The sequence below is a fragment of the Zootoca vivipara genome, chromosome 1, assembly GCF_963506605.1.
Source record: "Zootoca vivipara chromosome 1, rZooViv1.1, whole genome shotgun sequence".
Classification (NCBI taxonomy): Eukaryota; Metazoa; Chordata; class Lepidosauria; order Squamata; family Lacertidae; genus Zootoca; species Zootoca vivipara.
This window is the reverse complement of record NC_083276.1, coordinates 127681106-127706870: the sequence shown is the minus strand read 5'-3', so window position 1 is coordinate 127706870 and position 25765 is coordinate 127681106. Positions and strand designations below refer to the sequence as shown.

Below are 25765 nucleotides of genomic sequence, written 5' to 3'. Positions count from 1 at the left end.
AGTGCCGCACAGCTGCCCCAGGTACAGATTTTACTATAAGACAAGCCATGTACTTCAGCGTTTGTGACACAAAGGAGCTGAAATTTGGGCCTGGGAGTGGAGGCTGGGGGGACCATTTGAAACTGATTGTGCTACTTGTTGCTTAGAAGAGAAAGCTGCAGTAATTGAGATGCTCCTTTGTTGAAAGCTGTGCCATGCCAGCTAAGTCGAGCCCATTCTTTGTCTCCAACTGTACATTGCCCACTCAAATACTACACAGCAGTGTGGCAGGGACAGGACTGTAAGTAACAAGCCTCCTGCGGATGCTAATGAAAGGGACATTGGCAGCCATTATATATACCAATAGCACACTCATCAATTATCTGTGTGGATCTTTATGTAACCAGAACAGCATCCTACACACAAGAGGGAGGTAGCAGCAGGCTCAGGGGAACCCTGAGGTTTGCAGAAGTACAAAATATACTATATATTTGGGGAACGAAAGTCCCTGAGGAGCCCCAACCCTTCCTCCCGAAAAATCACAGTGAAGACAGAGCATTTTCAGTGGCTCACTGACTGCTGAACAGGGGATGCAGAAAACTGGGAAGGAAGGGAAAGGAGTATGCAGAACAGGAGCAGTCTTCCCTGCAACAATTTGTTGTAGCAGGCCCCACTTTATTCTGTAGCAAAACTCTACGCTTCTGAACTGGGTGTGCTGCTTACAATGTGGGGTGTAAACTGAAGACGCAGGTGGAATACATTACTGCTTAAATCATGGGTAGGCAAACTAAGGCCCCGGGGGCCGGATCCGGCCCAATCGCCTTCTAAATCCGGCCCGCAGATGGTCTGGGAATCAGCGTGTTTTTACATGAGTAAAATGTATGCTTTTATTTGAGATACATCTCTGGGTTATTTGTGGGGGCCTTCCTGGTGTTTTTACATGAGTAGAAGATGTGCTTTTATTTAAAATGCATCTCTGGGTTATTTGTGGGGCATGGGAATTCGTTCATTCCCCCCCCCCCAAAAAAAATCTAATCCGGCCCCCCACAAGGTCTGAGGGACAGTGGACCGGCCCCTTACTGAAAAAGTTTGCTGATCCCTGGCTTAAATGTTCTCTTTAAAGGCGAGTCCCACTGGCTGAATTCCTGGTAGTTAGTGCAAGTGGGTTTAATTTCCAAGCAAAGGATCTGCTGGTTTCTCTTTAAGGTTTCCGGACTCAAAAGAGAGCAGGGCAATTAAAGGCACAAAAGTCCCGTCCACTATTGAGTCTGGCAACCCTAATCCTAAGGGCTTTCAAAATCTCAACTAACAATAACTAAAAAGTTCACTTATGCTTGTATGTTGATCAAAAGTGACAATTTATTCACTTGGATATTCTTCAGAGTTGGTCATAGATTAGTCAGTTTATCAGGCTGGAAAATATTGAATTGCATTAGTGGGATCAGACTTTGGGAGTGGACCCACAGCTGACTGACCCACATTGCCTTTGTCAGCCGTTTTAGATTACTTGCCATTAGTCAGAGCCAAGGGTGGTGTCACCTTGTTTATCCCTGAATCAACTATTTAATGGGTACTTTCAGCTGCTAATACAAATACGGTACATTTCTTTCTTTTTACTCAGAACGTACTAGCACCAGTTTTCCTGGTGAAGCTAGAAAGAGGAAATCAATCATTTCTTAGCTGCAAGTGCATTAGTCCTTTGCTTATTTTACAGCTTTTGGATCGATGCTGAGTTGTCAGGCCAGCAAGTCAGATTAATTTTCAACTACATACACCAAGAAGTCACCTGTTCTCCCAGGTAAGTGTTGGCTCGATTCCTTGTTCAATGGAACAGACTCTCAAACAAAAGTGTGTTAATAAGGCTAAAAGGTAAAGGTAAAGGGGCCCCTGACCATCAGGTCCAGTCGTGTCCGACTCTGGGGTTGCGGCGCTCATCTCGCTATATAGGCCGAGGGAGCCAGCATTTTGTCCGCAGACAGAGCAGTGCACGGAAACGCTGTTTACCTTCCCATCGGAGCGGTCCCTATTTATCTACTTGCACTTTGATGTGCTTTCGAACTGCTAGGTGGGCAGGAGCTGGGACCGAGCAACAGGAGCTCACCCCATTGCAGGGATTCGAACCGCCGACCTTCTGATCAGCAAGCCCTAGGCTCAGTGGTTTAACCCACAGCGCCACCTGGGTCCCTGTTAATAAGGCTACAATCTTCTAAATAATGACTTGGGAGGAAGTCTCATTAAACTCTGAGTAAACGTGGGAGGTGCTGTGGGTTAAACTACTGAGCCTAGGGCTTGCCGATCAGAAGGTCGGCGGTTCGAATCCCCACGACGGGGTGAGCTCCCGTTGCTCAGTCCCAGCTCCTGCCAACCTAGCAGTTCGAAAACACGTCAAAGTGCAAGTAGATAAATAGGAAGGTAAACGGCGTTTCCATGTGCTGCTCTGGTTCGCCAGAAGCGGCTTAGTCATGCTGGCCACATGACCTGGAAGCTGTATGCTGGCTCCCTCGGCCAATAACGCGAGATGAGCACCGCAATCCCAGAGTCGGTCACGACTGGACCTAACAGTCAGGGGTCCCTTTACCTTTTAAACTTGGATAGGAGCTATGCTTTTGTCCGGGGTCCGCAAATTGTTTTAGCTGCGGGCCGGGAAGATGAGCGGCATGAAAGGGCTGGCTCCAGAGAGGGGCTGCTTAAAATGGTGCTCAGCCAGCTCAGCCCAGCCCCCTTCCTCCTCTAGGCAGGGTGGGGAGAAGCCGGGAGGAGGGAGGGAGGAGGTGCTGCTGCGGTGTGTGTGAGGGAGGGCGGGAATGGGATGGCACAGGGAAAAAATGGCACAGCCCGAATGAACATAATCCCCATGCCGATCCACGGACAGCTCGTGGGCCGGATCCTGAAGGCACCTGGGCCTGATCTGGCCCCCGGGCCTTAGTTTGCCGACCCCTGATTTAGTCACTTCCAACTAAAATGTAGCCTTCCACTGCTATTCCATATATGTCGACCCGTAAGTAAGCCCAAGGTAAATGGAGCTAGGATTGCAGCTTAAGTATGTCACTGTGCTTGCACCTTTCCTTCTCCCTCCTCTCTGTTGCTTCCTCTACTTTTAGCAGATTTAAGTTCTTCCAAGGCACGGTCTTGGTTTTTTGTGCGTGTGTTATCCTGTAAAATGCTTTGTGTACTGATGGTATAAGTATGAGGATGATAACAGGGTTCTGTTTGGTAAAATATAACTTTGGTTAGGATTTTGAATGTATATTCCTCCGATTAATTCTTCACTTTTTCATTGCCCTTGCTGTTTTGTTCAAAATTGGCAGCTCAGGAGTTATGCCAGTTGCAAACGGAGAGGTAGGGCATTAGCTCAGTGGTAGAGTATCTGTTTTGTATGCAGAGTATCCCTTATTCAATCTCCCGGCATCTCAAGGTAGGTCTGACTCTGTATGAGCCACCTTCCTGTGTTCCTATGAAATGAAGGAGCATTAGTTGAAGTTACACGGTCATATAGCTAAAAAGGGCACTGCTTTTCCTTGGAAGGCTGTTTCCCCATCTGTGTTCTCTCTCTTATCATTTTACTTCAGGATATTGTGAGGAAAATAACCTAACAACTGATGGCTCCAAAGTAATTTGCTTTTCAAGAGACCTCACTACCCAGCTGTCCCGTGTCTATCATTTGCATGGAAATATACTTCTTCATTTCCTTGCCACCTGCTATTTACTTGCTATTGTATTTTCTTATTTTTTTTAAAGACCTCTTCAATGTGGTTCAGGACCTCCTTTTTTGCATCGGAGGGTCAGAGATGCCATGGCAAAACCCTTAAGTCTAAAAGTCGAAGTCTAACAGTCGAAGGCTGTGTACACACCATACCTTTGAGCATTATTCAAAGCACATTCCTTCCCTCGAATGATTATGGGCACTGTGCTTTGTGAGAGGTAAACTACAGGGCTCTAAAGGTATAGCATGTACACATGACACTTTATTCTGGAATCAATGGAAACTGAGTGATTATTCTACACAGAGCACACACAGTCCAGATCTGTTGCATCATCCCCCCCCCCGAAAAGCACTTACTGACTTGAGAATCTGGTTTCAATTCCGATCGTAAAAGTTCGTCGCAGATGGATTCTGCATTACTCTGCAGCCTGTCCATTGGAAAATGCTTATAGGCGGTCCCGGCAACGGATGGGGTGTATCTACACCTGACAATAACCTTGTAGGTAGGCACACACCAAGCTCGCAATTTGCAACCACGACTTCTTCCTTCATGTTATCTGGGGCGTGTGCGGGGTGGGGGTGGGGATAGTGCAGATAGGAGGTGTATCTGACAACCACGCAGGTCCTTGTGGACAGCAGGATCTTGACTGAAAGCAGCATGCTGAGGACGGGTATGAATGGTTCCAGATGGAGCACAAACGACATTTTTGTGCTACAAATGGGTTAGGGAGAGATCAGGTAGGTAGGATTACTGTTGTTGTTCTCTGGGGTGGATGCTGTTTGCTGGGCAAAGAGCCATTCTGTTGTAAGAACACGCAGACTCTCAAGCTACGCCAGAAGTAGACCGGAGCATGGGGAAAATACTGATCTCAGCTAGTTCTGCGGGATGCTTCTGTGGAGGGAAATGCCAGATAAGAGCTTTGACTACTGGGTGCTATAATCCCCTTTGTTTCCAGTGTTCAGGCTGGGAGTTTTGCTCCACATACCTGTATAAGCAAAATATAAGCTAGGACCCAGGTGGCACTGTGGGTTAAACCACTGAGCTGATCAGAAGGTCAGCGGTTCAAATCCCTGTGACGGGGTGAGCTCCCGTTGCTCGGTCCCAGCTCCTGCCAACCTAACAGTTCAAAAGCACGTCAAAATGCAAGTAGATAAATAGGAACCGCTACAGCGGGAAGGTATGGAGACCCAGGTGGCGCTGTGGTTAAACCACTGCTGATCAGAAGGTCGGCAGTTCGAATCCTTGTGACGGGGTGAGCTCCCGTTGCTCGGTCCCAGCTCCTGCCAACCTAGCAGTTCGAAAGTACGTCAAAATGCAAGTAGATAAATAGGAACCGCTATAGCGGGAAGGTAAACGGCGTTTCCATGTGCTGCTCTGGTTTGCCAGAAGCGGCTTTGTCATGCTGGCCACATGACCTGGAAGCTATACGCCGGCTCCCTCGGCCAATAATGCGAGATGAGCGCACAACCCTAGAGTCGGTCACGACTGGACCTAATGGTCAGGGGTCCCTTTACCTTTTTATTAGCAAAATGGCACCACTCATGAAGGAGAGGGGAGTATCAGGTAGGCTTGGGGAGACTTGGGAGTCTGCAATTTTTTAAAAAATAATTTTTTTGCGGGGGGGGGGGGCTTAAAGCGGGAATGCGGGCAAAACAGCATGCTCAGTGGCTAGGGAATCCCAATCGACTGTTGGCTGAAGGGGAGAAAATGGGGTAATGGAAAAGGAGTGGCTGGAATCCAGAACGAGAAGCCCTCCAGGCTGTAGCACAGGCATCCCCAAACTGATGTTTTGGCCTACAACTCCCATGATCCCTAGCTAACAGGACCAGTGGTCGTGGAAGATGGGAATTGTAGTCCAAAACATCTGGAGGGCCAAAGTTTGGGGGTGCCTGCGTAGCATTTTGTCTTGGGACTCATGCAGATCTTTGCAATGTGCTTGCTGCCCTGGCATCCTGTGCGAGGAGGCAAGGCAGAACTAGACAGAGGATTCCTGCCAGTGATAATCTTCTAGCAAACGTGCAGTTTTATTTATGTGTCAACGAGCATCCTGCCATTCTTCCATGAAAGACAAGGTGTTTGTGGACAGGGTTCCCCAGATCTGACCAGACCTGCTTAGCATTACCAAGATTGCTTCGTCATGTGCCTTCAGGCGACAAAGAGTCCAATTATTCTTTCCTCAAACTATTCATTTATTTGTTCCAGAATATTTTTAGCCTGCCCTACATTCAAAATCTCAGAGTGGGTTACAGTACGTAAAACCACAACAACAATACTCTCAACAAAATAAATGAGAGCAGGTGAAAATTATAATTTTAAAATTGCAGCACAAAACCTAGAAGTGGACTTGCATCCCAGAAGAACCCAGGGCAAAATAACAGGTCTTATCTTAGCCTGGTACTGAAATGTCACAGAGGCGAGTATTGTGGCTGGTGTGTTTCCAAGGAGAGGATGTTCGGGGGGGGGCACATTTCAAATTTTGAGTGAGCGCTGAGGGTACCAGCCACAAAATGACTGCCAGGGGGTGGCATGACATAACATAGGAATAATATAGTCATTTCTGATTTTCCGCTTTCTGCCCCTGGACAACCTCACACTTGCCAAGAGACCCAGCTGAAATCTTCACACATATAAAAAAAACACACTATGAAAATGCTTTTAAAAATATTTTTTTTATAAAAAAAAAATACATTGAAATTGCCAAAGCTCACTGTCGCCATCTAGTGTCACATTTGTATATTGCACTTTACAACACAATTGAACCACAGAGCCTAGGGCATGCTGATCAGAAGGTCGGCGGTTCGAATCCCTGCAACGGGGTTGTTCGGTCCCAGCTCCTGCCAACCTAGCAGTTCGAAAGCATGTCAAAGTGCAAGTAGATAAATAGGAACCGCTTCAAGCGGGAAGGGAAACGGCGTTTCCGTGCACTGCTCCGGTTCGCCAGAAGCGGCTTAGTCATGCTGGCCACATGACCTGAAAGCTGTACGCCGGCTCCCTCGGCCAATAACGCGAGATGAGCGCCGCAACCCCAGAGTCGGTCACGACCGGACCTAATGGTCAGGGGTCCCTTTACCTTTTAAACTTGGATAGGAGCTATGCTTTAGTCCGGGGGTCCTCAAATTGTTTGGGACAAACCTTGCTGGATGACCAAGGGACCAGTCATTGCCTCTCAGCTTAGCTTACCTGACAGGGATGTTGTGGCAACTAAATGAAGAGAGGGAGAGCCATGTAGGGCACCGTTAGCTCCTTGGAGCAAAAGGTGAGATACTGTATAAATACAATGACTAAATAAATAAATAGGAAGGCAGCAGTCTTGCTGGTCCCGACTGCAAAGATAAATCTGTTAAAGGCACAAGAGTATTGTTTTCCCCAGTACCACTCCTAAACAAAGTGCCTGCTTACCTGGGGGTGAGCCCCATTAGGCACAAAGAGACTTACTTCTGAAATAGATAAGTATAAGTTATCTGTACAATGAGAACTTGATGAGTACCTGCGCATCAGCTCCTGCACAACAGGGGATATAACTAAGTTGTTTTTTTTTGGGGGGGGGGTCAAATGTTCCCCATTTCCCATTTGGAGAGGGGATTCTTAAACACCCACCTGCAATTACTGTAGTAGTATTTGCAGAAAATAACTTCTAGGGAGTATCTAGTCTCAGATGAATCTACAATAGGAGAGATGGAGCCAATTTGTAGGAAAAAACAGAAGGGCAAACTATGGGGACTAGCAGGAAAAGTGCACTTAAGGTCAGGGGGTAAGAGAAGAGCTTTGGGACCCCTGGCATCCCTATTGCATGCTGTCCAAACAACTCACTTGTCAAACATAACTCTGATTTCACTCATTGGCTAAACACCCCAACAGGTGTGAACAGCCAGGCTGGCTCATTTCCCTTCAATTGCTTAGAAGGGTGCCTGCACAGTTTGTTTTGTAACTTTCTTCCTAGGAGGCCAAGAGCCATACATTTTATTTTAAATGAAAGTTTAGACCCCGGGACACCTGCAAAGGCCTTCGCAGGTGCCATGACACCCACAGAGCCAGGTCGACAACCCCCGAATTAGAGAGCAAGCAGTCCAAATGCAGCCTGGCTCTGGGCGCAGGTTTAGGAACAGCTGTGATGCTATAATAATTTTTACACCATCTGAACAAGTCTCTTGGGAGCTATTTTGGCCTGTCCATAATTGATGGTGTTCTATAGCATTCCAACACCCACCCTAACCCCACCCACATGCCTCCTATGCCACAGTAGAGTTTCCTCCAGATTCAGAAAGACAAATCTTGGCGGACTAGAAACAGCTGTTCCTTTGCTGTTCAAGCAGTTGCTTCAGGACCTGCTGAAGAGCTATAAAAATTTGCCCTGCCGCGACCTCAGCACTGCAAGCAGGTATGTTTGCACTACTTTGCTGATGCTGCATGCCTTAGCTGAAACCCAGGAAGGAGCACCTGGGCTGCCTTTGAGAAATTTGAGATTGCTTCTGTGCCTAGTCCCTTCAAATACAGGGCAAGACAAATGACTGTGAGCTTGCCATAGGGCAGACACCAACGGAGCCAGTACTGGGTACTCCTGAAAGTATTCCTGTTGTTCTCTAGCTGGGATCCTACCAGCTGTGATGGGAGGGGGGGTGCCTCTGTGGGTCTTTAATGCCTAGATCAAAAGAATTCCCAGTGAGAGATAGGAGTGTGCCTAAGGCGCTATTTCCTCCAACAGCAAAACCTCAGACATGTCCAAAGTCGGATTCGGGGGCCTAATCTGGCCCGCCAGTTGGTTTAATCTGGTCTCTGGGGCAGTTTATTTCAACAATTTTGGGGGAATTTTTTTTTAAAAAAAGCTTAAGAACTTTAACCCTAAAAAAAAGGTCAACAACTTTGGTCGGCCCTCACGCATGTTCACTTTATCAAATCTGGCCCTCTGGCCCTCTTTGAAAAAAGTTTGTGCACCCCTGCTTTATATAGTTCATTGAAATATGCTACTTGATAACAGGACTGAAAGCCTAATGGGTTTCCTCAAGTCTATTTCTTTTTTTTCTTTTTTATTGTTTAAAATAATACAAAAAAATAACATATATATAATATAAGTACAACATAAATTTTCTTCTCGTTAAATCACATATGGGAAAAATACGAAAAACAAATTATATAATTCAAAATAAATTCTTCTTTGCAATGTGAACAGTATGCCATCCTTGTATTTCATCCTATTCCTTCCCTCTTAGATACTTCCCGTCCTTTTAATAATACAATAGCAGATTCTTTATTTTCCACGGGCCTGCATTATGGTCCTCAAGTCTATTTCAGTGGCGTTAAGCAGGCAGTAGACAAAGCATAATTTCAAAGCAGACCTAAAGATCATAGAATCATAGAGTTGGAAGAGACCACAAGGGCCATCCAGTCCAACCCCCTGCCAAGCAGGAAACACCATCAAAGCATTCTTGACATATGGCTGTCAAGCCTCAGCTTAAAGACCTCCAAAGAAGGAGACTCCACCACACTCCTTGGTAGCAAATTCCACTGCCGAACAGCTCTTACTGTCAGGAAGTTCTTCCTAATGTTTAGGTGGAATCTTCTTTCTTGTAGTTTGAATCCATTGCTCCGTGTCTGGTTTGCTTTCAGGATATCTGTTCATAGAGCATTTATCCTGATTAATTTTTTCAGGGATGTAGGAGCCAACTCCAGGGGGCCGTGGGTGCTTGGGCACCCAGAATAATATAATTGTGGGGACGGGGCACCCACAAAGTCCATGAACACAGCTGGCAGGGAGGCAGCCAGCCAGTCTCTGCGATGCTGCCTCCATGAAAGTTCATCTCTGCCCTCCACAGCCAGCCAGCGAGGTACCCTTTGGGGGGGGCCCTCAGATGTGGAGGCAGAGTGTGACACCACGCTCACTTTGTGCAAGCATGTGCATGTGACGTTGCACATCTGTATTGCGGTGACAGGCACCCACAATCCTGAGGGCAGGATGGCGCTCCTGTTCTGGAAAACAGCTACAACTTTGGCTATTTATTCATTCTGAATTACTTCTTGTGAGGAGGTGCATCAAGCAAATGCTATTTCACACATGGCCATTCCTTATGGCAAAAGGTCTGTATTATTTGGGGACGGAGGAGCAGGTTTGTTGCACAAAAGTTCCAAGTCTACTTGAGTTGTGCAACCTGAATTTGCGGGCCGATGATTGCATCACACCCGAAAACAGTGACCTTCTGGAAATGCTCCTCTTCTGTTTATGTGAAGCGATGTGTGGGCAGCTTCCTGATACATTTGGTTAAACACAACCTTGGCTGTGAAAGCTAGCGGAACGAAAGTATTTCGTTAGGAGAGCACAGATCCGTCTTCCGTTTCAAGGATGCCCTCTGGTTTCAGGAAAACTATCAAGGAGCATTCCTTTCATTCAGAGGCACTGCATCTGTAGGTGAGCAAGTTGTGGAGGATATTCTTCATCGTTTGCTGCAGCATTGCATCTGCGAAGAGATGAATATTTTGGGAAGATCCAGAGGCCAACAACATCTGGAGAGCCATGACTACAGTCAAGTATGCCAAGGCAGGTGCTCCTGGTCAGGAAGGAGACGGACTCTGAGTTAGCAACTCCCCTTGAAGAATTGGATTCTTCTGCTCCTGGTCTCGGTTTTGCACTTGGATGACCGGGTGGCAGCTGTGGCCAGGAACCAGATGGAGATATACTAAATGCAACTGCGAGGATGTGTTGGTGGGTGCCTCCCTGTTTGCTTCTGGGCAAATGGATGGTCACTTTGAAAACTCTATAAAGATGACTGCCTTTCAGATTCTAAATGGCTCAAATCCAGGATAGGTTGGCGATTGCTTCCTCCGATACTATGCTGTCCATTCCCTAAGATCAGAATGAGAAGCCCTTCTCTGTGTCCCATCGAGGGTTGAAGCATTCTTGGGTTGGAAGACAGAGGTTGCCTCCAGAATACAGGACACTTTACACCAGACATCCCCAAACTGCGGCCCTCTAAATGTTTTGGCCTGCAACTCCCATGATCCCTAGCTAACAGGACCAGTGATCAGGGATGATGGGAATTGTAGTCCAAAACATCTGGAGGGCCGAAGTTTGGGGATGCCCGCTTTACACTGTGAAGTTGGGCTTGCTCTCTTTCCCCTTGATTTCTTTTCTTTTATTTTTGCCCGTAGATGAAGACTGTTTTGTTCCAGCAGGCTTGTTTTTGCAAGTGGGCAACAACATTTTTATTTTTGGCTCTAATCACCGATCCTCTTTCTTTGGTTGGTAAACGACAATGGTTTGTAATGGTTGAGGGGTTTTTTGTGTGTTTTAGTATTTTGTTGGAAGCTGTCCGGAGTGGCTGGGGCAATCCATTCAGATGGGCGGCATATAAATAATATAGTTATTGTTAAATAAAAAAATTCCTTCAGTAGCACCTTAAAGACCAACTAAGTTTATATTTTGGTATGAGCTTTCGTGTGCATGCACACTTCTTCAGATACACAGGAGAAGTACACATAGTTATTGTTATTATTGTGCAAAAAAAGGAGTGATCGTGTTGGGCTAAAGCAGTTACTTTGGGAGCAGGGCTGGGCATAATAGTGGAAGATGATCTTGGGCATACATGTTGGATTGCAAATAGAGGCACATACGATGAAATGTTCTTCCACTGCATGCAGAAAACTAGCATGTTAAAGGAAAGCGGTGCTTGATGCTTTCTCCCTGGCTTTCGGTGTTCAGATGGTGGCTCACATCTGCAATGTGAAGGGACACAGCATTGCCTCCTCATCTGTTGATGGTTATCTTTGGGCAGGAAAAGGGGGCACAGTCATTGAACCTTACTGAATTTGATGTTATGTTTGGCTTCTATATTGCTGTTTTTTTGGGGGGAGGGGGTAAAGGGGACAAGCTTCTCCGGTTCCTTTCCCATACCTCTTGGGAGACCTCTACCTCTCAGCCCTAATTACGTAAAAGAATGCAACGTTGAATAGTCTGCCCGCCTCTCGGCTTCCTCTTCCACACCAGCACTGACCCACATTCATCCTTGGGGCTGGGATTTGCTTGCGCAGCTTTGCAAATTGCTAAGCAAGTGTTTCCATCCACCTTCCCTGCCGCCGCAGATTAACACCGGTGGTTATTACCCCTCCCTCCCTTCTGTCTCCGGTATCATCTGAAAGAAGAAAGTGGTAGCAAAGTGCTCCTGCTGAGCCGAATTCAAAATTTCCATTTCCTTTTGGACTCGGGGGTGACCTCCAGGTGTAAGGTAGGACTTTGGCTTGGCTCAACACTATTAAACTCTAATAGTTTATAATATATATATATAGCTCTAAAAGCACACAATTAAGCTCTAAGTGTGCTTTCCCCCCTTCCTTTTCACCCTATTGCTTTGTCTTCTGTTCTCATGCTCACACATTCTTCTCTTTTGGGCAAGAGAGCTTTGTAAGGTCCAGTTGTTATAAGCAAAAATCTGCCCTTATTCCCTTATGGGGTACACAAGAGCCCTTATTGGGTTCTCCATCGGTCGGAGAATATAACAGAGGCCAACCAGAGAAGTTTGAGAAGCAAAGCTTTTATTTTTGCTGTTGCAACAGGGTCCCTCCCCTCACGCAGGAGAACAAGGAAGGAACCCAGAACAAAAGAGAACCTCCACTTTTATCAGTTTTCCCATCACCAAGAAACACCCCCAATACATCATTCCTACATCACAGCTATGTAATCAATACCTCACAAAAAAGGAGGGTTCAAGGTAGAAATCTGAGCACTTTTGACACCTCTCCTAGTCCTCCTCTCACCCCTCCCAGGTGTGAATTCCTAAACACAAAGAGAAATTAACATTTTCGTAAGAGTTGATCACTGTCTTTTGTTTGGAGGAGACTTCCATTGTGAATGAGATGGCTAGCAGTCTGGCACCATTGATGGGGAAATGTCCAGTTGGCAGAGCCTCCGGCTGACAGGATTATGGTTCCCAAGTTGCTAGAAATGTGGAAATGTGTGTGTGTGTGATTCAGTGGGGTGGGGGAAACTCCTACAACAAGATGGATATCAGTTTAATTCTGGTCAGTTTGGGAGAGTCAAAATGGGTTTTCAGGCCTGTCTTCCTGTACTGTTTGCTTGGTACATTTATGAACATTTAATATATATATATGTGTGACCTCAAAATTCTTATAACAATGTCTACACATGCTAGAGAATGAGGTGACATTCTGAGATGGCAGATTGCACCCCACCAGTCACAGCCGCAGGTGGGGATGCCTTTTGTCAATGCACACCCCAATATTCTCTGTAGATCAGAGATTTGCATGGACCATGTTGTTTTAGACTGTACCCAGTGTGGTGTAGTGGTGAAGAGCGGTGGACTCGTAATCTGGTGAACCGGGTTCAATTCCCCGCTCCTCCACATGCAGCTGCTGGGTGACCTTGGGCTAGTCACACTTCTCTGAAGTCTCTCAGCCTCACTCACCTCACAGAGTGTTTGTTGTGGGGGAGGAAGGGAAAGGAGATTGTTAGCCGCTTTGAGACTCCTTCGGGTAGTGATAAAGCAGGGTATCAAATCCAAACTCTTCTTCTCCTACCCAGTGGGTCACCTGTTTAAAGGCTTCCTACATTAAAAGTTCCCTGCAGGTAGAAAGCTAGCACAGGTGGCACAGAGCTGATGTGCTAGTTTTCTCTTGCAAGTAGATTTCTTTTTCTTTGTTTTCATTGGAGGACAGGGGACATTCACCTGTAGACGGAAGTGGTGCAGTCCATTCTGTCACATCCTCATCCTCCTCGACCAAAAATAGTAAAATAAATAAATAAATCCTAAGGTTGCTCCTATGAGAAAATATCAAGGGCGTCAGATATCTCCACCTTTATATAGTGGTACCTTGGTTCTCAAATGCCTTGGTACTCAAACAACTTGGAACCCAAACACTGCAAACCCAGAAGTAAGTGTTCCGGTTTGCAAACTTTTTTCAAAAGCTGAACCTGCTCTGTTTTGAGTGTTATGCTGAGGTCTGTCTGTTTTTGCTATTTATATTGCAATTTTGTTTTTGCGGCTGTTTTTGTGACTGTGTGGAACCCAGTTCAGCTACTGACTGATTGACTTTGTGACTGCAGCACATTGTTTATTGCTTTCATTTTATGGATCACTGGTCTCATTAAATAGTAAAAGTCATGTTAAATTGCTGTTTTAGGGACAGGTAGGTAGCCGTGTTGGTCTGAGTCGAAGCAAAATAAAAAAAATCCTTCAGAAGCTCATACCAAAATAAAAACTTAGTTGGTCTTTAAGGTGCTACTGAAGGATTTTTTTTGTTTTGCTGTTTTAGGGGTTGTTTTTTTAAATTCTGGAACGGATTAATCCATTTTGCATTACTTTCTATGAGAAAGTGCGCCTTGGTTTTGGAACGCTTTGGTTTTGGAACGGACTTCCAGAACGGATTAAGTTTCAGAACCAAGGTACCACTGTATCTGAAGCCACTTCAGATGGTTTACTGAGCATTCATCCTGATTTGTCAGCAGGGAAGGGAGACAATGTTGGGCGTTTAATAAGCAGTCATTCTGAAAAATTTGAGGGCGGTTAGATGACGTTGCATCAAAGCAAATCCTATTTCCACTGAATATTCCCTGTCCCTTTATTGCAAAAGCTCTGATCTTTTGGGGGCAGCTTTCTTGTGCAAGAGCTCCAACAAATCCACTTTAAAACAGGGGAAGCCTGGAAGTGCTGTGAATCAGGAAGCAAGGCAACACAGCGTTTCCCCTCCCCCCTCCCCATCTTCCTTTTGCCTATTGTCCTCCTTTGCCTGTCATAACAAACAAGAATTCATGTGTGCTGCAGGTCAGGTAGCCTACGTGCAGGCAGGAAACCGGAAACAGAAGCCACAGCTGCCTTGTCTTCAATTTTAGCGGTGGGTGTCAAAGAGGGTGAGATTCCTGGAAATCAGATTGCAAAACTTTGGCGATAATCACACTGACTCTAATCCATGCATGTCACCCGTTTAAGAGACCTGGTGGACCAGGCAGCCAAAGGCCCATCTGCTCCACTGACCAACCAGATCAGGTGGACAGCTCTGTTGGTTAGAGCAGGCTTTCTCAACCTTGCCCCCCCAGATGTTTTTGGCCTACAACTCCCACGATCCCTAGCTAGCAGGACCAGTGGTCAGGGATGGTGGGAATTGTAGTCTCAAAACGTCTGGAGGGCCGAGGTTGAGGAAGCCTGGGATAGAGCGTGGTGCTGAGAACATCAAGGTTGCAGGTTCGATCCCCATAAGGGACAGCTGCATATTCCTGCATTGCAGAGGGGTTGGACTTGATGATTCTTAAGGTCCCTTCCAACTCTTTGATTCTAAGGGATTTCTGTGGGAATAATAATAATAATAATAATAATAATAATAATAATATTTTATTATTTATTATTTATACCCTGCCCATCTGGCTGGGTTTCCCCAGCCACTCTGGGCGGCTTCCAACAGAAACATTAAAATACTCATTTCTTAAAGAATGTAAAAGCTTCCCTAAACAGGGCTGCCTTCAGATGTCCTCTAAAAGTCTGGTAGTTGTTTTTCTTTTTGACATCTGGTGGGAGGGCGTTCCACAGGGCAGGTGCCACTACCGAGAAGGCCCTCTGCCTGGTTCCCTGTAACTTGACTTCTCGCAGCAAGGGAACCGCCAGAAGGCCCTCGGCACTGGACATGAGGGCTACCACACTCTTCCACGCAACTGGTGTCCAGAAGCATGGGAAAGCCATCTTCACTAATAGCCACTGAAAGTCTTATCTTCCACGGATTTGTCTAACCCCCCTTTATGGTGTTCACCATTACAACTCATGGTGGCAAATCCCATTGTTAATTTAAAAACAAACAAACAAACCCCAAATGCAGTACTTGACTTGGTTTCGTTGTTGTTGGTTTTTACATAGGGAAGGAATGTTTGTTTCCTTTAAAAAAAAATATTTAGAAAGCATCAATTTCTTTCACTCAGGGGTGTCCAAACTTGTTTCAAAGAGGGCCAGATTTGATGAAGTGAACATGCGTGAGGGCCAACCAAAGGCCCAGCCAAAGTTGTTGAGATTAAACTGATCGGTGGGCTAGATTAGGCCCCCGAAATGGACTTTGGACATGCCTGCTTTCACTGGAGCTTCGGGTTTTGTAGCCTAAAGTAAAAGGATTTGCAAAGGAATTGTACTCAGGTCGAAAAACCCAAAGCCCTTGGCTTCAACATTCTGACTATTTCTCTCCCCACAGAGACCGCTCTGCTGTCCCTGGACTCACCCTGGCTTCCCCACCCAACCTCTGGCTGCCAGCCAAGAACCTTCTTCCAACTCCCGGCCTCTCCCACTGCCAGGACATTTTTTGGCACAATCATTGATGGCATAATGTTGGCTTGGATAAGCTCTTCCCTTCCCTCTATCACTTAAATCAAGACACCCGACTGGCACGCCTTCCCTCGTGTGACGCACATGCTCCACTGTGGGCCCACTCTACTAGGAAGCTCACTCGGGCAAGCAAATAGGATCCCTTGCACAGCTTTTCTGGACTGCGGCTGCGGCTGCACACACCCCGGACATTTGAAGCACACGGGTTCTGCCGAAAGAATCCCGGAAACTGTAGTTTAAGGGTGCTGGGAACAGCAGCTCTGTGAAGGGGGAACTACAGCTCCCAGGATTATTTGAAGGAAGCCACGTGCTTTAAATATACGGCATGGATGTGACCAAAATCAGTGCGAAAGGGCCAATGCATGGGGTACTTTAAATATATGGTGTGTACACAGCCTAGGTTTGTGCAGAACATCCTCACATCTGTAGCTATTAACCCTGGGACCTAGATTCTACCTCCACAGTTGGAGGCAATAAGTCCCTGAATGCCGGCTGCTGGGAACTGCAGGGGCATAGGCAGGGCGGGCGCGGGGGGTGGGAGGGCAGCTGGCCCACCCCAAATCAAGTCAATAAATAAAAATACTTAACTACAAGTAGAAATAATCAGACTATTTGAAACGGAAATGTGGTATGCTTATAGAGTGTGCACAGAAAAACTGCATTGGGAAAAAAGAGGGATTTGAGAAGGAATGGCTGAAAAGGTTTTCAGCAAATTGGGCACTTGCAAAATAATTGCACCCCCCCCCCCAAATTTATTGCAACCATTTGAAACCCCATCTTTTTTCACTCAAGGCAGTTCACAACGAATAGCAACAAAAAATTGCAGATCCATAAAAATCAGAAAGCAACGTCATAAAAGAAGCTAACTTGTAACACTCTGAAGAAGTGTGCATGCACATGAAAGCTCATACCAATGACAAACATAGTTGGTCTCTAAAGTGCTACTGGAAGGAATTTTTTAATTTTGTTTCGACTACGTCAGACCAACACATGGCTACCCACCTGTAACTGTAACACCTACTTTGAAAGTAGAGCAGGCATGTCCAAAATCCGTTTGGGGGGCCCAATCTGGCCTGGCGGTCGATTTAATCCTAAAAGAAGCACAACAGCCTTGGGATAAAATTGTTTAAAAAGCTCAACAACTTCAACCCTAAAGGAAGCTCAACAACTTTGGTCGGCCCTCATGCATGTTCACCTCATCAAATCTGGCCCTCTTTGAAAAAAGTTTGGGCACCCCTGCAGTAGAGGAGAACACCCAGAGCGGAACAGATTTCACAAGCCAAAAAAAGCCCATTCCAAACATTTTCTGGTTTTGGGCTTTGCTCTTGCAAAGTCAGCACCCCAGTTCAGCCCAGAAAAAAAAGGTTAGCTAGCTCTGTTATTAAGGATCAGAGCAATATAGTCTCATCTCCAAGCCCGTGCCAAATCGCTGGCGGCTGGAACAATTGTGGTTTCTGAACTGTCCTTACGGCCAGCCTCACCTAGAGCTCATTTCGCTTTGTAGTTAGTCTTAACTTTGACTTCTCATACAGCAGGTTTCCTCTCCTATCATTTCACCTTCTGCAGGACCAGTTCTTGTGCAGGAGTGCATATAGAGGTCATAATGGCACTGAAAATCCACACACAGACATCTCCATGAGCAAGGACAAGTGGCATCCCATTCCTCTTCTGTTCTGGAAGTTTCCAGAAAAATGCATGTAGGGTCTGAGGGGCAGACAGAGGGCAGGACCGCTCTGGGAAGGAAGAAAAAAGGAGTGGAGCAGAGCACAAGGGGTCTTGTTTTGTTTTGTGTTTTGTTGTTAGCAATGAAACTCATGTATACATATTAATCCAATACATAACAGTTTTGTTTAATACTTTCTGAAAATTTATTTATTTGTGTGTGTTTTTCTTTTTGTAAATCTACCAAAGAATAAAATAAAATCGGGAATAAGGGTTTTTTTTTCAAAATGGTGGAGGGTCTGTTTCCTGCACCCCCCGTTCCTTGTGGTGCTGACATTCGCCCCTTCTTCTGATAGAAAATACTCTGCAGGGGAGGACCAAGAAGAGAAATGTCCCTATTTTCATCTGAAGAATGTTGGAAATTTTCCGTGTTGGAAAACGGAATTTGGATGTTCCTTTCAGGAGCGCAGCTCTGTCAAAAATGCCTCACATTTTCCCTTCCACATTCTGTGCGGCAGGCCTTGTGTTGTGCAAGACCAAGTTTTGAAAAGTAGCCCAGAACTGACGGATTGTTTCTCTCTTGGCTGCAGCGTTAGAGATGGGGTCATGCCTTTCTGCCTTTACACATTTCCCTTTCGCTCTCTTTGGGCCTTAAAACATGATGAACCCAGAGACTCTTGGGATACAGAAAAAAGGTTCTGTCTTCACTCTTCAGTGAAGGCAAGAGAGACTCTCGCTGTTCCTGAGGACTCGCCAACTCTTGAACCTCTTCCAAGTTCCGCAAGTCCTTTCTATCTGTGATGATCTTTAGTACCTGGAATGGTGCGATTGGTAGACCGGGAACCTTAGGGGGAAACTTTGGCAGTGTGGTTCAAGTCAGGAAGAAGACAAAGTTTTGCCAATGGAAATTATCTCTAAGAGAGTGCATGTTTCGAATGGAAGCTGTGCAGTCTGATCCTACTGTTGACTTTGGGACTTACACCTACCGGTAAGTAGACATGCCCAGCATCAAAGGCTTGCCGTGCAATCCTATTCCTGACATAGGCTGCTTGGAGCAATCTAAGACAAAGCTGCCCCCAAATGCCCGGTCCCCACACTTCCAAAAGGCCAGTCATATCCCATGAAACAGAGTGGGGGGTTGAGGGAAAATTTTGTTTGGGGGGTACAGGGTGGCTGAGAGTTGCCATCTTTTAGTGTCTCTCTGGCTTGGCAGCATTCATAACTGAGAATGAGGACTATGCTATATCATGACTTTAGAAGACATTTGAAGGCAGTCCTGTTTAGGGGCGGGTTAAGCTGGAGGGAAGGGAAGGATTTTACCTAAGGCCATGGGCACATTATATCTTTTAATCACAATCAGAGCATTCTTTTCCTCAGAGAATTCTGGGTACTGTCTCTTGTGAAGGGTTGCTGGGAATTGTCGCTCTTGTGAGGGGTAAACTACAACGGCTGGAATTTTCTCTTTAATTTATCCAAGCGTGGTCATGTCGACCTTGGTCTTGCAGTGATTGTTGCATTGCAAGCCTAAGAACACCTTACGAAAGACCCTAGGTCTTTCCCAACTCTTGAAACATGGTTGTTGTTGTTTTTTTGCATAGTGTAGGGTTCGAATTGTGGGGAGACCAGAGCTCTTGTGTTGAAATTTTTATTTTATTTTATTAATTTTTTAACCATACAAAAGAACAAAAAAAATTTACATTCATCATAATATCGTTTAACATCATTCAAGATAAACAATTTTGAATCCCTTACACAAAAACAAAATAAGGGAAGAAGAAAAAGAAAAAAAAAGAAAAAGAGAAAAAAGAAAAACAAAAAAGATAATAATAACAATTAATTTGGACTTCCTGTTAACACCCTCAGTATAAGCTTACTCTTCATATCCGAATGACCATACCATTGGTACCATTTCAATAAAATTATTCTAATGAGCTCTTGTGTTTTTTAACAGCTATACAGAAGGCAGAAGCCCAGCAGACTTAGCATTTTCCTGTATGGAAATACAATTATGGGGGAAATGTTGCCTCTCAACACACTGTCCACCAGACATCTCATTACTTGTGCCTGATTTCTATTTGTGCCCTCCATCTTGATACACAGATTTGCATGTGACGCAAAGCATATGCAAATGGTATGCAAATTTGTGTCGTCTTCTGTACGTACGTGGGATGGAAGGCTCAATCCAATGCAGTCCAGTGTTCTGAGCCCAGGAATCCTGTTTGCAACCCTGCCTTTGGTTTCTACTTTCTGTGCCCTCTGCAGACTTCAGCCTCCTGGCTTGCATCTCTTGCCTGTTCCCAGTTTTATCTGTTTCCCTGTTTCCCAATCTTTGCCCTCCTGTTTCAGGATTCAAGGCTAGCCTTGTCTCTGTCCTAGACCTGATTTCACCCCAGGACTGATCTTTGGAAACTTCCCTCTCCAGCTTACATTCTCCAAACAACATTTGCACCCCAGTACGTCTAAGACAGCAGCAGCACCCAGTCTATAGGGCCATGCCTATATATTTATTTAAGCTAGCTAGTGGGCAAAAAGTCTATTTTTCACACACACACACACACACACACACACACACACACACACACACACACACAATATTTTGAACTCCACAGACAAATATAGTTATTTCCCCTCACCTTCCCTTTATATTCACCAAAAACTTCCCTTTATGCTCAAAATTGCTTTTTAACTGCAGCTGTTTAGAGATGATTTCTTCATGTTTACAATTTTTTTTCTAAAATGAGTCATCTGGGTGGTGCTGTTATTTTGAGCAGAATTCACGCCCCCCCAAGGGAGAGATGATGAATTGCGTGTATCTCAATTAAATCTGGAACAAAAATATTTTGCAAATGTTGAATTTATCCGGAGCAGGGAGGGAGGGACCCAAACAAAATTATTTTAGCTGGGCCTTATTTTCAGCCAGAACTTCTGCCACCTCTCAGGTGGGCGCTGTTGCCATTTATGAGAGAGCAAGGGAGGCGTTCGTGGTGAGTTTTGGCACCTCTTTTTCTAGAAAAGGAAAGTGCCTTCTTCAATTTGGATGAGAAAGGCCAAATGCAGCTGAATCATTCTTGATGTGTGTGTTTAGAGATGAATGGATTGGGGGTGGGAGAACAGGAAGATGGAAGGTCAGACAAATACAAATGGGTAAAGTGGATAGGTAAACGGCTTTTCCGTGTGCCGCTCTGGTTCGCCAGAAGCGGCTTTGTCATGCTAGCCACATGACTTAGAAGCTGTACGCCGGCTCCCTCGGCCAATAACGTGAGATGAGCGCCGCAACCCCAGAGTCGGTCATGACTGGACCTAATGGTCAGGGGCCCCTTTACCTTTACCTAAAGTGGATATATACCTAAATATGTAGCAGGGAGAAGCCGTTGTGGTCCGGCCATCCCATCTGTGTTGCTGCACTAATGCTAATGCTAATGCTAATAATAATAAATTTATTATTTATACCCCACACATCTGGCTGGGTTTTCTCAGCCGCTCTGGGCAGCTCCCAACAGTATTAAAAGCACAATAAAATATTAGACATCTCAGCCAGTATGACCAATAGCCAGGGATGATGGAAGCAGAGTCCATCAATATCTGGACGGTACCACAATGGCTACCTCTGGTGTGTGATCATCCCACTACCAAAACCAAGGAAAAGTTCAGAACAGGTTTTCCACACAGAGGAAAAGGGTTTAACAACCTATATTCCACCGCAGGTTAACTCCGATAGTGTTTTTAACTCCACTGGAGTTGCACTCCACAATTGAGAGAGTGCAAAGCCACATGTTTTGAATCTAGGGTCACAAGGGTTCTGTTCCCCCCCCCCAGAGCCTCTTCCTTCATACTTCAGACAGGCTGCCTGCTTCTCTCTCTCCCCCTCCTCTTCTTTTACATTTGTAAAGCTTTGGCGATCACTTGTTGCCGAGTAAGATTATCTTCTATGAACACAGTTTTAACAATGGTCTGTAGGTGACTGTGGAGGCCAATTCTGGATCCACACATCTTTCCACAGTGGGGACATAGGTTTCCAGATGGGAAATGATCATGGTGAGGGCCTTCCTCTTAGCACGTTTCTCCCTTGCGTCCTGAGTTAGAGTGTCTTCAAAGCCCATGACACCATGGATAAAAGGTACATATCTGTAAAGTGTATATTGCATTGCATAAATTCCATTCGGAACATAGCAAGCTGCTTTACACTGAGTCAGACCCTTGGGTCCAGTCAGCTCAGCATTGCCTACACTGGCTGGCAGCAGCTCTCTAGAAAGGAGTACCTCAGCGCTCCTCGGAGGTGCTGGTGGCGTGCCGATTTATACATATAGATGCAAATTTAGGAAAAAATAAAAGAGAAATCTACCAGTCCATGTCAGAAAGTGAGGAGGAATTAAAGAACCTTTTAATGAGGGTGAAAGAGGAGAGCGCAAAATATGGTCTGAAGCTCAAGATCATGGCCACTGGTCCCATCACCTCCTGGCAAATAGAAGGGGAAGAAATGGAGGCAGTGAGAGATTTTACTTTCTTGGGCTCCTTGATCACTGCAGATGGTGACAGCAGTCACGAAATTAAAAGATGCCTGCTTCTTGGGAGAAAAGCAATGACAAACCTAAACAGCATCTTAAAAAGCAGAGACATTACTTTCCCGACAAAGGTCCGTATAGTTAAAGCTATGGTTTTCCCAGTAGTGATGTATGGAAGTGAGAGCTGGACCATAAAGAAGGCTGATCGTCGAAGAATTGATGCTTTTGAATTATGGTGCTGGAGGAGACTCTTGAGAGTCCCATGGACTGCAAGAAGATCAAACCTATCAATTCTTAAGGAAATCAGCCCTGAGTGCTCCCTGGAAGGAAATATCGTGAAGCTGAGGCTCCAATACTTTGGCCACCTCATGAGAAGAGAAGAATCCTTGGAAAAGACCTTGATGTTGGGAAAGATGGAGGGCACTAGGAGAAGGGGACGACAGAGGACGAGATGGTTGGACAGTGTTCTCGAAGCTAGGAACATGAGTTTGACCAAACTGTGGGAGGCAGTGGAAGACGGGAGTGCCTGGCGTGCTATGGTCCATGGGGTCACGAAGAGTCGGACACGACTAAACGACTAAACAACAACAACAACAACAACAACAACAACAACAACAACAACAACCAGTCCATCATAGTTGAGAAGGCTGACCAGGTGACCTGCGTGACTGCTCAGTGTGCTATCAAGATGCTAGTGCAGGAATAAAATAACATGCCCACATATAAATATAAGTATACAGTTGATAGGTCATTTTAGGATTGATCAAGGGGGAATCTAGAAGGTTCAAGATTATGGGGGCATGGAATCAGGAGTCCAACAGCATCTCGTAGCTAAAAGCAGACAGGAACTTACAGCAGAAGCAACACAAGGCACACCAAGCATGCTTGGGCAATAGGTTTAAAGAGAAAGCTGATGAATGCAAGGGTTCGGGTCAGGGCAGCATGTGACAAATGTCTAAATGAGGAACCAAATTTGCTGATCGAGCTGGAACAGCAAGATGAGGAACTAGGTGAGAGATTATCGCCAAGGAGCAGACAAAAATCTGGAGAGCCGTTCAAATAGAGGCACCCCAAATTGGATGGAGATAGAGAAAAGTGATGAAAAATGCTATGGTCCAATAGATACAAGCAGCAGAGAGGTGGGTGAAATTTGGAATAGAGGGACTACCATAAGTAACGAAGAGCAGGAAAGAAGCAAGGCACGTGAGAAATCTTGGTATGTGTTGTTGTTTTGTCTTCCGTGGCTTCTTATTCATTCTTTATTCCGACATAGTTATTAAAGAACAATCAGTCTTTGAAATCATTTGAACTTGTCTGATCCATCACGGCTTGGGTCAGAAGGTGAGCAGACTTCAGCGAACTTCAGATTTGCTGGGTAGTAAGATCCCTATGGGTGATGTTGGGTCACATTATAAAATACCTCGTAAAATAAAAGTCCCACCCAACATCATTGATGGATCTCTCGCTTCTTAGGATTCTTAATCTTAAAACTGGATTTCAACTGGGCAGCCATGCAAGTAGAAAAGTGGAAGGCTGCCTTCTGTAAAGTACAGCACATGGAGGCCACTTGGATAAAACTGGTATCAGTTTGTGGCTTCGATAGTCTTCTCAGGAGGGTGGCGGAGATTTGCATTCCTAACACATGCTCTGCAAAAGCTGTTTAACACAGGCTTCATTCAGAGGTTTCCGTCATTGCAGAGACTAGTGTAAATACCTAGGAATGAAACCTTCCCCGCTGTGAACAGAATGAATCTTCAGATCTCTCAAGCTGGGTTTGATCATCAACATTTTTTAACATTAATTTGCAGAATGGCCCCATCAATTGCTCCTATATGCATAATCCAACATGCCGCTCTTGCACATGCTGTTCTAAGAGCATTTGCACGGCGTGTTTTGATTTCATTAGAAATGAAGATAATTAAAGTTAATGATGTTGAGTGGCATGTGGAAAATCTCTGTAGAGTGAATCTAGATGCTTGAATGGGATGCACGAAATCTCTAAAGTTGTGTTTTATTTTGTTTGGGCTTGATCTGTGGGCCACACTTAATGCGTTTCGGGTGATGTCTCTGGTGCTCACCTTTTACACTCCATTCCTAAGCATATTTAATTAAAATCCCTTTGCTTTGAATGCAGTTTGCTTCCAAATGGGCATGTTTGAGAAACAATTTATTGGCTAAAAGGGGAGGTGGTAGTACCTGCCTATGTTTGCATGCAGGTGTTGAACAGAGCTATCCTTTACCTCTACAGGTAAAGTGGGGGACTGTCATAGGCTGATACAATATACCTCAAGTGGTACCTCGAGTAATAATAATAATAATAATTTATTTATACCCCGCCCATCTGGCTGGGTTTCCCCAGCCACTCTGGGTGGCTTCCAATCGAATATTAAAAAACAGTACAGCATCAAACATTAAAAACTTCCCTAAACAGGGCCACCTTCAGTTGTCTTCTAAAAGTAAAATAGTTGCTTATTGCCTTGACATCTTAATTTGTTCTGGAGGTCCGTTCTTAACCCAAAACCGTTCTTAACCTGAAGCACGCTTTTGCTAATGGGGCCTCCTGCTGCCGCTGCACGATTTCTGTTCTCATCTTGGGGCAAAGTTCTCAACCCGAGGTACTACTTCCTGGTTAGAGGAGTTTGTAACCCAAAGCGTTTGTAACCTGAGGTGTTTGTAACCTGAGGTACCACTGTACAGTACAGTGGAACCTCGGTTTATGAACACCTCGGTTTACGAATTTTCAGTTTACGAACGCCGCGGACCCATCTGGAACGGATTAATTCACTTTCCATTACTTTCAATGGGAAAGTTTGCTTCAGTTTATGAACACTTCAGTTTATGAACAGACTTCTGGAACCAATTACACCCATGCTTCGGGTTAAGTACGCTTCAGGTTGAGTACTCCGTGGACCCATCTGGAACGGATTAATCTACTTTCCATTACTTTCAACGGGAAAGTTCGCTTCAGTTTATGAACGCTTCAGTTTAAGTACTCAACGGACCGTCTGGAACAGATTAATCCACTTTCCATTACTTTCAATGGGAAAGTTCGCTTCAGTTTATGAACGCTTCAGTTTATGAACGCTTCCGGAACCAATTGTTTTAATAAACCGAGGTACCACTGTATTACACTTACAGTCAAATCACAGCCATGACCTATTTCCCACTCCCAATTATGCCTTTTTAACAGGGCTACATTGAGTTTCCCAGAACAATTCTGTCATACAAACCATTCAGACCAAGCTTCCAGTGAGAGACTCCAATTCTTAATTTGATGGTGATTGATGGTGATGTGTTTTCACATGCTGTTGCTTTCTGACATTCCAGTTGTTTTCCATCTTGCATCCATGCTGTTTTCTTTTCTTCGTCTCTGATTTCTGTTTTAGACTTTATTAGCAAAGTGCCCAGCCAGAGCTGCTTACTCGAAACTTTGGACGGACAATAAGCAGCAAAGCTTCTCCGCCATTCTGAAAGGTAGGAAGGGCTTGCCCTTTCCATATTGCCCTTTTTATTTAATTACATTTATTTTTAAACGTTTTTACTTTTCCAGAGGAGGTAACAAAAGAAAGAAAAGAAAGCGGTGATTAATTTGATAATTCTAGGCAGTAAGGCAAGG

General features: G+C 45.2%; 1 protein-coding gene across 9 annotated transcripts in view; it reads left to right on the top strand.

Moving 5' to 3' along the window:
• The first annotated feature begins 1612 nt into the window (after nt 1-1612).
• The window catches only part of CMKLR2 (chemerin chemokine-like receptor 2), a 28272-nt gene continuing 4119 nt past the window's right edge, over nt 1613-25765 (top strand). The window contains exons 1-3 of one of the 9 annotated variants that reach the window (XM_035137945.2): nt 1613-1777; nt 11811-11896; nt 25536-25623. The gene's annotated coding sequence lies outside the window, so the exon portion shown is untranslated. The other 8 variants (XM_035137879.2, XM_035137860.2, XM_035137965.2 and 5 more) reach the window with 8 other exon arrangements.